Below are 15,843 nucleotides of genomic sequence, written 5' to 3'. Positions count from 1 at the left end.
TCATTTCAATTTATGTATTTATTTTGTATATGTATATGCGGTGGAAGGCAAACACACACACACACACATTCACACACAGATACACACACACACTCATTTGCGCCTTGCAAAAGGATAAATCAAAAATCGTTGCATACTTTATGGCGAACGCCACAAAATAAGCGAACTGAAGCGCCACGTTTCAATTGCAAATGATTTAAGCTGCCAAGTCGTCAGGCAGCGAGTAAAAAGTGAAATAAGTTGCAAGCGGACCAAAGAAAATCATGCAAACGAGTAAATTTCAAAAATTCCATGGCCCACCAATGACATTGTGTATACGCACTGTTGCTGTGCCGCGTGTCCTTTGCCCGCGCGCGTTTTTATATTGAAATTCACAGCGTGCGTTGTGATTTTGTTTTCGTTTTTTTATGTACGTTCACTTTTGTCACGCTCCCTGCACGTCGCACTTTTTTTTATGGCCATTAAATCAGAGTGCAAATAAAAGAAAGTAAATAAAAAGAAGTTATAACCTTGGCAGGAGGTCGAAGCTCGGTTTTGCCCGCTACCGAAATGGAAAAGCAAGTGTTGCATGGCCTTTGGGCGTTCCAAATGAAATGCCGAAATGAAATGTTGTCATAAAAATGCGAAAATTCGTAAAGTGCATTTAATGCCCCCCAACAAAAACTCAATGCCAGGGAAAATTGTATTGACGAAAGCACAAATACAATGTGTTTGGTATTAGAAATCAGCGGGATAATTATGTAGCATACAAAAGGATGTGTGGCATAGTTTTTGGCATGTTTGTGACAGCTGTTTAAATTTTTTGGCAGCCATCCATCAGGCAATGGCCTTTTAATTACATTTTAATATTTGGCCCCACAACACAGAAGCAAAAAATAAAATTGCAATAACGCCATAATCGCTGCACGACGAGTTGTGGTATATACTATATACTAAATACTATATACAGTATGTGTGTGTGTGTGTGTGTGTGTGTGCACAAGCCAACACACAATTTGGCCTAATTGGTTGCCACAAAATGTCGGTGGCAGTTGCACGCTCGGTTGCTGTTGCTGCTGCTGCTGCTGGCGACACATTTTGGAGAGTTGAAGCATAAATTTAGTTTATGCTAAATACGCATGAACATTTTGGAAATGCATAATAAAAAGCAATAAACAACACACACACACACACACACACACATAGGATCAGCTAACGTTGCTGTTGCTGTTGCTGCTTTGACTCCTGTTGCCACCAACAGTTGCATTAATTAGTTATTTACCCCCCAACAACAACAACAACAACGAGCTTTGGTCTCTGTTGCGTGTTGAAACTATTTCATATGCAAATGTAAATTTAATGAGTCGTTGAAGCTGCTGTCCTTTCACATTGTGGGTGTTAATACGGTGTGTGTGTGTGTGTGTGTAAAGATGCATATTTAATGGCAAATATTTTGTTAATTTTTAATTTTAATTGCAGTCGCTTGTTTGTAATTTTTGCATAATTGTCTCTGTTTGGGGGCGGCGCGAATTGTGCGCTGACAGTCGGCCAATTAAATTATAATATTTATTGGATTGTTAGTCGCACCAAAAAAAAAAATTATGCGAGAGTTCGAGTTCGAGCACATTTAAATGCGCACGCATTTTTCGAATTGTTTGCAAATAAACAACAGCAAATCATTTATGCAATGCGAAATACGAAATGCGAATTGAATTATTTATGCATTAAATACGCATAAAATCAAATGAATGCAAAACCAAAAACCAAAACGAAGTTTGCCTCTTCTTTTGACTTTTCTACTTGCATTTCAAAGTGACTGTGTGGCAAATGTAATTGCATCAGTGTCTCTCTCTTTCTCTCTCTGCTTCTCTTTCACTCTTTCACTCTGTTATCTTTACGTTTTTTTTTTTTTTGTGTTTTGGTTGTGCTGCTGAAATTCAATTAAGTGGGCGTCTTTCACCAACACAACACAACACTACACTACACTACGCTACATGTGAAAAGAGTTTTGGTCAGTTGCGCTTCGCAATTAAAAATATAACAAATAGCTGCGTTGTACTCTGTAAATTTGCGGAAAGTGCCAAAAGGTCGTTTACGACATTTTAATTGCTTTACGTAGTATCTGGCATTCGATCAACGAACGCCGGCCTTGTGCGAGAATTTAATTAAATTCTTCAGCTCTTTGAGCCGCAGGATCGCACTTGACGCATAATTTGTCTAGCAGTCCAGTGTTGTTGTTTTTTTATTTTGGTTCTCTGTGTTGCAGCAATGCCAGTTACGAGTTTGCTTTTGGGGCACGCAAAAGTGTTGCATGCTGCAGGCTGTGTTTGTGCTGCTGCAAAGAATATAAATTGTTGTGCATGTTTATCTCACCAATGCAGCCAAAGAGAATGAACCATTTTTGCTTCATTTTGTTTGCATCTCCCACACACACACTTTCTCTATATATACGACTATATATATATATGCATACATATGCATGAATAATAGTAACATAGCCCAGAGAAACCCACCAAATAAAATATATAAAAATGCTGCCGGGCATATGAAAAATATACTCTACGTTAGTTTCTAGCTTTGTGTGGCGTGACAGTGAGTGATAAAAGTTATGATCTCTTTGGGGAATTCACTGCGTAATTTATGGCTTTCAAGCGTATTAAGCAAATGCTTAAGGTGTGTGTCTCTCTCAGTCTGCATTTAACTAGACGAATCAGATTAGATCATCTTTATGAAACTGCGCCTTGTTGATGGTGTTTTTTTTGATTAAGATATTGGCAATAATGTTGGAGATCAAATGTGCTAATTTTGTGTTGATATTTCTGTTTATGAAATAGTTCCCTTAATTTAAAAATATTCCTCTACTGCCTTAAATTATAATAAAGTTTGTTGCCTACTTTATTATAGCTTCGTTCTACTTTCTCAACAGTTGTTTTAATTTATGCATTTAAGCAATTTATTTATCTTTTCTTTCTATATTTTTTTTTTTGCATTCTATTTTGTTGCAAAACAATCATTAATTATTGTTATTCATGCATATTAAGTGGCTGCTGAGATAATATTTATGTTAACTTACCTTTTCTGTTATTGTATGCGTTATCCCTTTTGTTTTTTTCTCCTTCCTTCCTCTTTTTTTCCGTTCCGTTCCGGTGTGTTTGATTTGTTTCTTTTTACTCCTTTTACTGCAGCTTGTTGTACATTTTTAATGTATTTTTAAGCAATTCACTGCAAAAAAAGAAGAGAAATGGAAAATAAAAAAAGCGTGAAAAATATGTAAAATAGTCAGTAGAGAAGAGTAGGGCAAAAGTTGCGTAAAGAAAACGTAGTCTCCAGAGAAGATGTCGAGTGGAGGCATCTTATTAACATTTCAAATGAGCTACGTACAGAATGTGTGCGACTTTTCAACTTTGCCACTTTTGAGCTAGAAGTGGTTTCCACACACACACATATGCACGTGTGTGTGTATGTGTTGGTTTTATTATAGCACTAATTATGTCATACATATGCAAAAGTGGCAAACAAGGCGTCGACGGGACGAAGCGTCCCCTCTCACAAGTGTGTATACATGACACGCTCGTGTAAGCCACTTAAATTTTAACGCATACCTAATGTCTATTCATGAGTGCCCTCACTCTCTTCTTGTGCCCCCTTCTTACATGTGTGTGTGTGTGTGTGCATTTAATTTAATTAAGCTCACTGCTACTTAGCATTGCATGGCCATGCATCTGAAAAACCATTTGCAAGTCAAGTGTGTGTTCTCTGCTCTGCTCTGCTCAGCCGAAGGTTGCAACACACATCGGTTAAGCTGCTGCCAAAGGGTTGAGTTAAGGATGCCACTTGCCACATACAGCACACACAAAAAAAAGATGGCGTCAAGTGCATGAAAAACGTTCCATATAAATTATATTTCATTTCCATCTAAATGATAATCTGCTGCAGTATAAATATTTGCCATATTTTGTGAAATACATTTTGCAATTATTTCATATATTTCTGCATCATATTTCAAGCTATGCAAATGAAGTACAAATCAAATTATATTTAATTGGGAATTCACATTTAAATAAATAAGCTAGAAGCTCTGTGGTTTGATATCCACTCTCTTTCTCTTTCTAATATTTATATTCATATTTCTTTGCACAACTTTAGGTTCCCGTTTAGCCATTAGCTGAAAGCAAAGTTGTAAAATAAAGCAATCACAAAACACAACAAATCAAAATTAAGGCAAAAATAAATCCTTTCAAATAAATAACAAATTTATCCATCTTCAACCCAGAAAGAGGTCAAACTTTGTAATTTCAGTTGCGTGTGTGTGTGTTTGTGTTTTTTGGAAATTCCAATTACTGTGAAGCTGCATCAATTTAAATATTTTTGAGGCAGCAGCCTCATAAATATGAAATCACAATGTTTTTGTTTATTTATTTATTTCTTGTTGTTGTGCAAACACTTTGTCAACTCCCCCCCCCCAAAAGAAATGAAAAATACTGTTACCATATGCAAATTTTTTCACTCAAGATCTACAATTTCAGAGATTTATTCTTGATCTATTCATTGCAATTTGGAGCAGAGAATTTATTCATTATGCTAAGTATTTAAGCTGTTGCCACATAATGTTGCATGTTCATGCGAAATTAGAGTGAAATAAAAATGCATTTTGCATAAACTGAGCATTTCTAGCAATTAAATAGGTTGCTGCCTTTGTCCATACATAACATTTTGCGCATATATGTAGACAAAAAAACAGACATGTTATTACATGTCTGCTTTCTATGTATGTGTGAGTGTGTGTGTGCATTTGTATCTGTGTGCTTGTGTGGTATTCTGGTATGGTCTGAAAACCGCAGTCCATTGCTGCTGTTTGCTGTCTTTGTTGCCACATAATGTTACTGCTGCTGCACTCGAAACCAGCGAAGCATGCAACAAAACTCCACACACTCCTCCACACTCCCCCGCACACACTCACACACACACACAACGCTCCATCCGTCTGTCTGTCTGTCTGTTTGTCTGTCTCCCTTTTTGCATGCATTTTCATATTGAAAATCACTCAAGTGGCAGACCGACAACAACAGCCGCGTGTTTTGTGTGGCAATTTCGGTTCTTTAGCAAAGCAAAAAAGAGAAAAAAAGAATAAAAAAAATATACGTATGTAGAAATGAAGAAAACAAAAGCAGACTGACTGCATGTTAATGTTAATAGACGCACACTGTGGAGCCGCATAATGAGCGTCTGTTTAGAGCCAAAGTCTCAATGGATGTTAATAAAAGTCGAGCGCAAGAGGCACATGCATAATTTTAATAGTATATAGCCAAGGTATGTAACTGATTTAATGAAAAATGCAAAGAGCTGAACTAAAGCTAGAGCCGATTTATGGTACATTCAACTATATTAGATATAACTTCATTAAATTATAATCTAGTATATTTAGTACTGTACTTTGAGAGTAGTATACATATATTATGTGTTATATACCAAATAAAGGCAGCGATATATTTTATTATTTTGGTATATTTTTTAATGTACTTTGAATATGGCATAAATGTAATATGCCAAATATAGCTTGTGGTATAATTCAGTATTTCTGGTATATTTATTTGGTATTTTGAAAAGGAATACCGAACTTGTTTGCTTTTATTCTGTCTTGTTCAATATTTATATGATCGAAAATATAGCAAATATAACCTGTATATTATTATTTAGTATTTTTGGTATACTCATTTGGTATTTTCTTGTTCAATATACATATGATAGAAAATTGTCAACTGTAAGATACTGATTCTTGTCTTTCGAACATGATTTTCTTCAACTCTGTGTCTGCCTTTCATGTAGTGTATTTTCAGTTCGTTAGCTGCTGTCTTTTCCCTAATGAAATGTGCAAATGTGCAGTTGCAAGAGCTCCCTACAGTTTTAATAATTTTTAACATGTTTGCCAGCCAAGTGTGTGTGTGTGTGAGAGTGTGCGTGTGTATTCGTGTGTGTTCTATGGTTGCACGCGCCCTGCATTTTTACATAATTTCATTGCTGCCGGCTCGCTTTTTTTTTCCGCAATTTATACAAAAGAATGGCGAAATGGGGGGAACAAAATAGAAGTAAGCAACAGCAACAGAAGCAGAAGCAGGCACTCAACTGCCCCACCCAGCAAAACGCTTTTAACCACTTTGCTTTGTTTTTTAGTTTAGTTGCTAATTTATTTGTCTAGATGTATGCATGCATTTGGGTCTCCCAACCAGACAACAGCCAGCATTCAGCCAGCATTCATGCCTTTGTCTCGCTTTTGTGTGTGCCACATTTTGCAGCAGCAGCAGCATTCCCGGCTTTTTCGGGTAACATGCTTAAGCGCATCTGGCGGATGCAGTCGCCCTTTTTTGTGCCCCACCCACATATCCACCACATTAACTTGTTCTTGCTTTCCAGCTTTAGCTGTAGCTGTTTCTCTTACTTCTATTTGCGCTGTGCTGTGCTGAATATTTATAAACTGTAAATTTGTAATTACGTATAGAGCTGCAGTTGCATCTGTATCTGTTTCTGTATTTGTATCTGCTGCTGCTCTTCTGCATCTGTTTTGGACAAAATGTATCTTTTACAGTGTGTTGGCTGCATGTGCATAATTTTCGCTTGGCTGCCTTCTGCTCTTTATTCTGTTTAAATGTGCTGCTTCTAACAATGCTAATGAAGGAATATGAAACACAATTTCTCTTGTTGCCTGGAGCCATTCTTGAGGCTTTAACTTTAACTTGTGTAGAAGCATTCAAATGGCTGTAAGTGTGTGGGCTTGGCATTGTTATTGTTATTGCAATTGTGGCTTCGATTTCGCACCAGGAAAACTAAGATTGTTGTTTGGTTTTGCATTTCTCTCGTTCGCTTGGTAACCACATCTAACAAACTCAGTTCTAAGCATTCCCCACAGTTTGCTTGCATCGTGTTAATTACACATTGTGTGCCATCGTTGGGCTTCAATCGCCAAGTCAGCAAGTCAAACTCGCACGCATAAAATAACTTCCTTCCTTCTTCTTCTCGAAGGAATTTTATGCGGCGCGTACATAAATCATTTTTCATTAGCTCACGCATGAGCTGAGCTCAGGCCGACACATAAAGAATTCTTTACTTTTTTTTTCGTGCGTTTGTTGTTGACTTTGGGACAGTGAGCTCCCAAAGTTTAAGCCAAAAAAAAAGCAAAAATTCTTGCGGCCTTTGCATGTTCAAATTTAATTGAAATATATGACTGACCTCAAAACAACATGAAAAAATCAGCGTATGCCAAAAAAAAAAGAAAAGAAAAGGTAAAAATAAATTTGCCCCCTGGACAAGAGCACGCAAAGTCAGATCCCATTTTCTATCCCATTCCATGTTGTTGTTATTCCTCTTTGCAGGTACATAAACTGCTCACTTGACCTTTGTGCATGTACTTAAGCAAGAAAGCACAACGAGAGCAAAGAATGAAAAAAAAGAAATAAACAAAAAACTGCCAACAGTTCTGCGCACTGAACCTTGAAAGATTGTATATTTTATTTTAACCCACTTCCCGAAATAAAATGCAAAAATAAAAAAGAAAAGGCGAAGGAATAAACTACGAAATTGGGAGAAAAAATCAACTTTTTGTTGATTCTTTGCTGCTGTTTCTTTTTTTCCACTTCGTCTTTTGTGTTTCGCTTTTTCAATTGTGTCGTGCATAAATACTGAGCTGGCCGATCCAAAAAAATTGTGAAATTAACTGAGGGAATTGCCGATCAAAAGTTACCTATGACTAAGTGTTTAATCTTGAGTTCAAGCTTGACAAAAGTATCTAATAAATGTATGATTGGGTTTCTTAGCAGTCTCTTAATGTATCTAATAAATGTATTATCCTAATTTAAAAACATAATTTTAATGATGACAAAAGTTACTTATAATTAAATCATGGAACTTCTTCGAAGACTCTTGATATCAAAATATATCTTCAACCATGACAAAAGTATCTAATAAATGTATCATTGGGTTTCTTAACAGTTTCTCATCATAATATATCAAATAAATGTATAATCTTAATTTCATAACATAATTCTAAGGATGAGAAAAGTATCTTATAATTGAATCATAGAACTTCTTTGGAGATTCTTGATATCAAAATATATCTTCAACTATGACAAAAGTATCTAAAAATTGCTTAATCTTAATTTCATAACATATCTTTATTCGACTTTCTTTTCAGTTTCCTCATTTACAAAACATAGCTTCAACTATAACTATATCTAATCCATTTTTCTCTCGGTCTCAGCCCATTAAGTTCTCTGTACCACACCACAAGTGTATACCCACTTAATGATGCTGGGTCTTGGGTATAATAAAAATAAGAATAAAGAAAAAACTGGCCAACGTCGCTCACTCATTATGTACAAGAGCTGCGGCAACAACAACTACAACAACAACGCGTTCGGCCAGCTGACGCGGAAATTTGCCAGAGCTTTAAATTAACAGCAATTTGTAGGGCAGGAAAGTAGAGGAGGGGGAGAAAGGAATGCTTGTTGGTTAGTGGAGGGTGGCGAGGCGCAGAAAAAAAGTAGGCAGCTCTTGGGCAGCTCTGTGTGTCAGCTGTCATCGTCTGGACTTCATTTTATGTGCCGACAATTTCTCATTATAAAAATTACGGCGCCAGGACAACAGCAGTGAAAGACAAACAAGGACTGCGACACTGATGCGTTCGCGTTGGCCAAAAAGAAAATGGAAAAGCAGCGGGGAGGCGGAGGTGGAGGCGGAGGGGGAGACAACTGCAGGCAACGTCATGACAAACAAGTCTGCATAAATGTCAACTGTCATGCTGGTGAAATTTGTTTGCTGTTCGCGAAAACTGTCAAGTAATTTATTGTCGGGCGCAACAGTACAAATTATTAACTTTAAATGGAAAAGTTGTTCAAGTAGTTTTCGGCTAAAGGCGAGCTCATTAGCGCCCTCTGTTGTCAGTTGGCAGTGTGCTGGACGTATGCAATTTGGTATTTGGCAAAACAGTCCAATAAATCATGACAGCATGTCATTAAGCAGCGATAAAGCTGTCATAAACAATGCAACACATAAATTTCCAAGATGCAGCTGGGCGGTGGGCAATGGGCGTGGCTGGAGGGGGTTAAATGATACATAACAATGTCAAATATGCAAATCACATGCATTTCGCGATAAACAGTGTAATGCATAGCGAATTTATAGCGTATTGTTCGACTTCGCCTTCGCCTTGAGCATTTAAAGCACATACTTTAAATTGCTCTAAATTGGCCAAGTTGAGCTATCAAAAGGCTGCCAAATAAAAGTCAGTAACTGTGGAGGAAAACACACAGAAATGGAAAACCGCATTCCATTTCGACTGTGCAAATTCTTTTGCAAAATAATTTTAAACGAAAAGTTGCTTAAACTTTGCTTTTTTTTTTTTGGTGCTGCGTGCCTTTAATGACTTAATTTGGAATGCAGCAAAACAAAATGCAAACTGCTGTTGCAAAAAAAAAAGAAGAAAGAAAATAATAATAGAAGAAGGGCACTTTACAAATTACAACGCAGTAAAAATTACAAACTGCAAACTATTTTGGTAACAAAAGTATTTGCGCAACATTCGCCAGAACTGTTGGAATACATGCAAGTGGCAAGTGGCAAGCGGCGAGTGGCAAGAAAGAAAGAAATCTAGGAAGCCAGAATGACGTGACGTGACGCAGCGAAAGGAGAGCTTCAATTACCTCTTCTATGCTAAATATTGTGGTTGTGTTGTTTGCGGCTGCATTGACATGTAAATGACCTTTAATTGATGGGCTAGCGGTATTGATTGAGTGCTGGCCACCAACAACAACAACGACAACATAAAACTACTTAGAGTTTCAGCCGCAGAATTTGCATTTAGCTGTGGCAGACGGTCGAAGTCGAGACTTTAGTTTCAGATGCCTCGCCCTCGTCTAGGTTTTAAATTATTTACGTGCATGTCCGTAGCTTCATCTGATTGCGTTCGCTTCGAGTGAATTGTGGGTGAACGAGAGGTCGAGTGAGTGTGTGTGTTTGTGTGTGCGAGTGTGTGTGGCAAAAGCGCAGTTTGCCAAAAGGTGAAATGAGAATTTATCGCAGTGAAAAGACCAAACCCGTGGCTTTCAATCTTTGTGCAATCCATGTGCTAGGCTAATGGCTTTTTTCATGTGTGTGTGGGTGTGTTGTGTGTGTATATTTCTGTGCGGTTCGCTGTCGCTTCAGCACTTCCGGACTGTGTGCCGGAAGTTTGCATGTTTCTGTATCATTGCTAAGAATCTAAAACGCGCTAAAACGAGCGCTTTAAAAAGCTAAAAAACCCAACCAAAAGCCCAAAGGTTGCGCTTTATTGTTGTTTGTTTATAATCTACAACGCCGTGAAGGTGGGGAAGGCGGAGTCAAAGGGAGATACAACCAACCAGAGGCAGCGGCATGTTAAATGGGAGCATGGTACGCTTTTTCCTCCATCCGTTTGTGCTAAAAGTAGTCGATAACATGTCATTTGAGCGTCGCTAATGTCTTCATTTATTTTTAGTATGTTGCCGCGCCACACCTTCTCACTCCCCTCTTCCCTAGCAAACTCCATGTAGTTTGCCCCAAATGACCTGCTGCTGCTGGCGAAAACGTAGCTGACCATAATTGGACACGAGTTTGTGTGTTGTTTACACATGCATTTGATGGCCGCTTTTAACGTGTCAGTTTTGTGCGCTCACCGACCTCGCGTCGCTGCGTTTTGGCCCATTCGATTTGAGGTTAATGTGCGGTGGCCAGAACTATCCAACTGGAAGCTGAAGCCGCCAAATACACAGACACACACACACACACAAACGAAGTCTAAGCTGCAGGCAAAGCTATGGCTAAACAAGCTACAACAACTGTTCATTACACTTACAAAGAAGTACAAAGTTTGCCTTTCATTTTAGACTAATTTTCTACATTTGTTGGGTCGAAATTTTAAAGAACAAGCTTCGAATTGAATACTCAAACTAATGTACAAATTTTATTGACTTTTTATTTTTTCATTGGATAATATTATTTCTGGATCTCATCATCGGAATAATATAAAAGTTAAAATCAACTTCATTTCTTAAAATGAATGGACCCAATTTCTGCATTTTGTCTAAATTTTAAGCAAGAGTCGTGGAATTGAACTTATATAAACTACTAATATACTAAAAATATACTAAAATAATATTGATATAATATTAATATACTAAAATTTATGTCAACAATATTATTTGAACTTTATAGATAAATTCAAAGAAATAATCGTTTTAAATGCAACATAATTTTGATTGTCATTCAAATACCTCTAATCTATATTTAGTTCACACTTATGAATTGGATTTGCTTCTCATTTCTGTCAGTGCACGCTTACACTTCTAGTACATTGTATCTAACTTTGTGCTTTACATTCATGGCACGCACTTGCCGCATAAAAGCGAACGGCCAACTTCATCAATGTGGCTCTGTGGCTGTGGCGCAACACAACAAAAAATTTGTTAGTCAAAGCGCCGATTAAGCCTAAGCATAAATGGCTAGTTGCACGTAAGGGCCAAAAGAAAGCAAGGCGGAAAAAAAAACAGAAATGAACTAAAGTGAAGTGAAGTGAAGAGTCCGCGTCCAAAGTTTTGTGTGGCAATCAACAAAAGTTTGCCAAAAACTGTGTACTAACAATTGTCACGCACACACACACACCAAGTTACTTGTTATACACAGCTTGGAAGCAGAGGCCAAACATTTGGCTCAAACAGCTGCTGGCTTATAGCAGCTACATCAGCGTCAGCAGCAGCTTCAGCGACAGCGCGCGCTCTTGGCAAATGTGCTGCCAAATGGCCAAATGAGCAAATGGACGCACACGCAATCGCCACATTCAGATTCACATTCACGTTCACATTCACATCGAGCAAACTGGACAACGATGGCTATAATGAAGCTTTTGCTTTTCAACGTTTTAATGCCACAAAGTCCTGCCTCGGACTCGGCTCGACTCCGCTCGGCTAATTTCTCAATCAGCGAGCTAGTGTGTTAGCTACCAAAAATGTACTAATTGCGCTTATGCCAGAGTGTGAGTGACTGCCTAGAGTGTGTGTGTGTGAGTGTGTGTTTATGTGTGTGCGTGTGAACGAGTGAGATGATTAAATATTACAGAAGTTAACCAATATTATGTTATGAAAGCTTAGCACGATTTCAACGCCAAGCAGCTAAAGAGACTTATGACTTTAAGAACATTTGTGATACACAGCACAAAATCTTTGTCGGGTTTTCTGTCCGTCCATTCTTTTCAAGATCTATATTTAGGAATCTATAGGAGCTAGAGTTGTGAAACTTTTTAACAGCATTCTAAATGTATCAATGTATTTAATGCTTTATTTTAAAGTTAAGTATAAATTTCCATCAGCTCTTAAAGATTCACAGTTAAAATCCGTCTGTCCACTCCTTTTGAGATTTATATTATAGAAACTTGAATAGCTTGAGTTATGAGACTTTATAGTTAATGCTTTGCTTGAAATTATTTTTTTTTTTTTTTTTTTAGGATTTGATTTTCTAATCTGTCTGTCTGTCTGTCCATTAGCTTGTTGATATATAACTCAGGAACTATAAAAGCTAAAACTACCAGACTTTGTGCATTATTGTAGTTTATCCTTTGCGCGAATGTTTTTTACATTTTCTTTAAAAAAAAAACTCTTTGTTGCAATCGTATTTATGTTTTCTAGAGTCAATCCACAAAACATTTTGGCATTCGTTCAAGCAAAGGTCACTGCCAAAATGCAAGAATGCAGTAAGTTAGATATAAGTGCTTTAGTGCACTCCACGCTAATGCTTCGACTCGTTATACCCTGTATACATAGCTTCTATATGCTTAACGTCGAAATCCATAAATGTAACTCAAGTCGCATGCAAATATGGGTTTGCCTCTGTATAAACTAGACACACACACACGCACACAGTGGCAAAGCAACGACTGAGGCAAGTACAAAGTTCAACGTTGCGCCAGCAAATGCCACAAAAGATGCGCTGTGCGGTTTAGTGTTGCAAGTGTCAGGCACTTAACTTCCACCGAGGTGCCGTCTCTGTCTCCCATACAGAGATAAGTGAAAAGGGGTAAAAAAGGAGTGAGAGAACGAGAAAGAGAAAGAGAGAGGAGTGCAAAGAAATATATGCACGGAGTAAGCTCCGCAATACTACTGACAGTTCAAAAGGGCAACAAAGTACTAAAAATAGTGGAAATTACCGCAGGATATTCAAATTTCCACATAAAAAAAGGTGCTAGCGGTGAGTGGCGCCGCCTCCTACTGTGCTAGTGTGTGGCATGTAGCAACTTTGAGGGGGGTTGCACATGGGGCATGCAAGTGTGGAAAGTTGCGCCATAATAAACCTCAACTCAAATGCGAGAATGGAGTATAAGGAAAGCAACAAAAAAAAAAAAGGAAAGAAAGAATGAAAAGTACTTTGTATCGGGAGTTGGCAGTTGCCGGTTGCCAGTTGCAAGTTGGCCAAAATGCTGAGCAGGACTAAGCAAAAGGGCTGCCAGCGATTTTGTTAGTGTGTAGAGGGCGGAGGGGGAGGAAAGAGTAGCGAGCGATAAGAATCGAATGCTTTTTGCATTGCATGTTAACACATGCAAATTGAAATGTCTAAATCATACACACACATGCACATGCACAATACTCACACACACACACACACACACAAAGCTGTCAGACACTTATACAGTTGCATTGGCCGAGCGCTGCTGGCATAACTTAAATGGCAATTTAATTGCTGACCTCAAGGCGTTCAAACTATGCCGCATCAAAGAACGAAGAGAAAGGCGTGGCAAAGACGCGGGAAACAAAGAGAAAGAACAAAGAGCGGGTGAAATATTGAGAGAAAATGGGGAGGAAATGATGAGGGAAAAGGGGGCGAAAGAGCTGGAGGAAAAGCAGACCGCGTTCAGATTTGATTCTAATATGCTTTGACATTAAAATGCACAACAGCAAAGTGTCACACACACACACACACATACAATGCGGGGCATTTGAAATCGTTGAGGCCTCATTTTGTGGCATTTGCGGCTCGCTGGCGACGCAGAAGGGAGGCCTGTAAAATGCTGCGTAAATGAAATGAAATACTTGCGGTGCAAACTACACACGCCTTAAGCTGACCCATCTGCTGCGTCTCTCTCTCTCTCTCTCTCTCTCTCTCTCTCTCTCTCAGTCTTTCACTTGCCACACACATACACATATAATTAATTATTGTCGCAACATCATTTATCAGGCTGTGCAAGGACACATTTACTCGCAGTCGCAGTCTCTCTCTCTCTCTCTCTGTCTTTATTTATCTGCTTGTCTCACTCGACAACTGACTTGACTGTTTGTGGCAATGTAGTTGCCCCTGCTGCTACTCATTCTTCATCTTCGTGTTGTTGTTGTTGTTGTTGATTATATTAAAGTGTTGTTGTGCAAGTGTCTGTGGCAGATTATGGTCACACTGCGCGACTAAAGCTCGAGCAAACACTTAAGCGAGCAGCAGGAGCTGCAGCAGGAGCTGCTTGCCTCGTTGCCTCGTTGCCTGGCTGCCGAGAGTTTAACCAACTCGACTCACTGACTGACTGATGACTGACTGTCATGTGCGTGTGTCCTTTTTCCCGTATATCCTGCCTGCCATTCTGCTTTCTCCCAACGCACTAACTGTGTGTTTATGGCCATGAAAAATGATATTTTTAATATGTAGAAACAACTTTGAGCAGCGTGAGCTGCTTCGTGACTGTGCGTATAACTTGACTCAACTTGGCGAAAGTGTCAAATTGGGACGCGTACTTATCTTTCATTCATCTAATTTGAATTTAACCAGTTTCGTTGCGTGGAAAAAACAGCCTAGCATAAAAGGATTTTCCTCGCGATTTAAGCTATTGTCAGCGATAATGCTATATTCTATACAGATTTACTCAAGTGGATAATTCGTTCTATTCAAAAAGATCAACATCGTTTTGCATGTCAAAAATAAAACCAACTTTTTGATGCGATCTTAAAGATTAAAGACTTTGATGACAAATGATGCGGCATAAGTTTTATCAGTTTGAAGGCGTTCAATCTTGTATTAATATTAACAAATTAAGTTTATGTCATCTTGCTGCATCATTCCATATGTTAAACTACTCAGAAATTAAAGTTAAATTCCAAGTCCATTATTATTATAAGACTAAAAGAGCAATCATTCAAATAAAGAATTAATTGTTTAGATAACAATCTGCAAATAGATGCAAATATCAATTGCCAAAATTACTCAGATGTAGAAGCAAAATTCGACGTTGAAATAAATTGAAATAAGAATTTATGTTAATTCTTATTCATAAATTGAATCTAAACTTGAAATTTATAATTAAAAGAATTGTAGAAATCTGAAGCCAATTTTGCGAAATAAATAAACTAAATTTAATTAGCAGAGAAATACAAATTTAAGCTTTAAATCTTCTCCATTTCTTTGTGCTATGTAAAAGCTAAAATTACTCACACGAAAATAATGAATAATCACTTTGACAGACTCATCTCAGTTATTATAAATGTAGTTTATTGAAAATAACGTGTCACGTAGCCTTAATGCGCTTTTACTGTACAGTAAGGCATATTTTTTAATGACACTTTTTTGTGTTGCTGTGTTGTTTGGTGGCAAAAGTGATATATGATGTATTATCTTTAAGCCACATTATGCAGTTAATGTAAACTATTAAAATGGCAGACACCAATGCGCGGCAGTTGTGCCACAATTGATATGAAAATTAATTGTTTTAATATAACCAAAGGAGCTTTCGGCGATTAATTTAAAGAACGCGCTTTTAATCAGCAAAAATATGCACACTTTATATATGTATGTATATATATTTCGCATTGTATATACATCTATATAAAGAGC

The 15,843-nt window shown here is 37.8% G+C and overlaps 1 protein-coding gene across 1 annotated transcript in view; it reads right to left on the bottom strand.

Annotated features, from left to right (window-relative positions):
* LOC133837568 (protein toll) overlaps positions 1-15,843 on the bottom strand; it is a 51,597-nt gene that overhangs the window by 15,790 nt on the left and 19,964 nt on the right. Inside the window, exon 2 of the mRNA XM_062268374.1 lies at positions 3,053-3,201. The gene's annotated coding sequence lies outside the window, so the exon portion shown is untranslated. The remainder of the gene's footprint in view (positions 1-3,052; positions 3,202-15,843) is intronic.

Source organism: Drosophila sulfurigaster, chromosome 2R, assembly GCF_023558435.1.
Source record: "Drosophila sulfurigaster albostrigata strain 15112-1811.04 chromosome 2R, ASM2355843v2, whole genome shotgun sequence".
NCBI lineage: Eukaryota > Metazoa > Arthropoda > Insecta > Diptera > Drosophilidae > Drosophila > Drosophila sulfurigaster.
The sequence above is the reverse complement of the archived record's forward strand: the minus strand, read 5'-3'. Positions and strand labels throughout refer to the sequence as shown.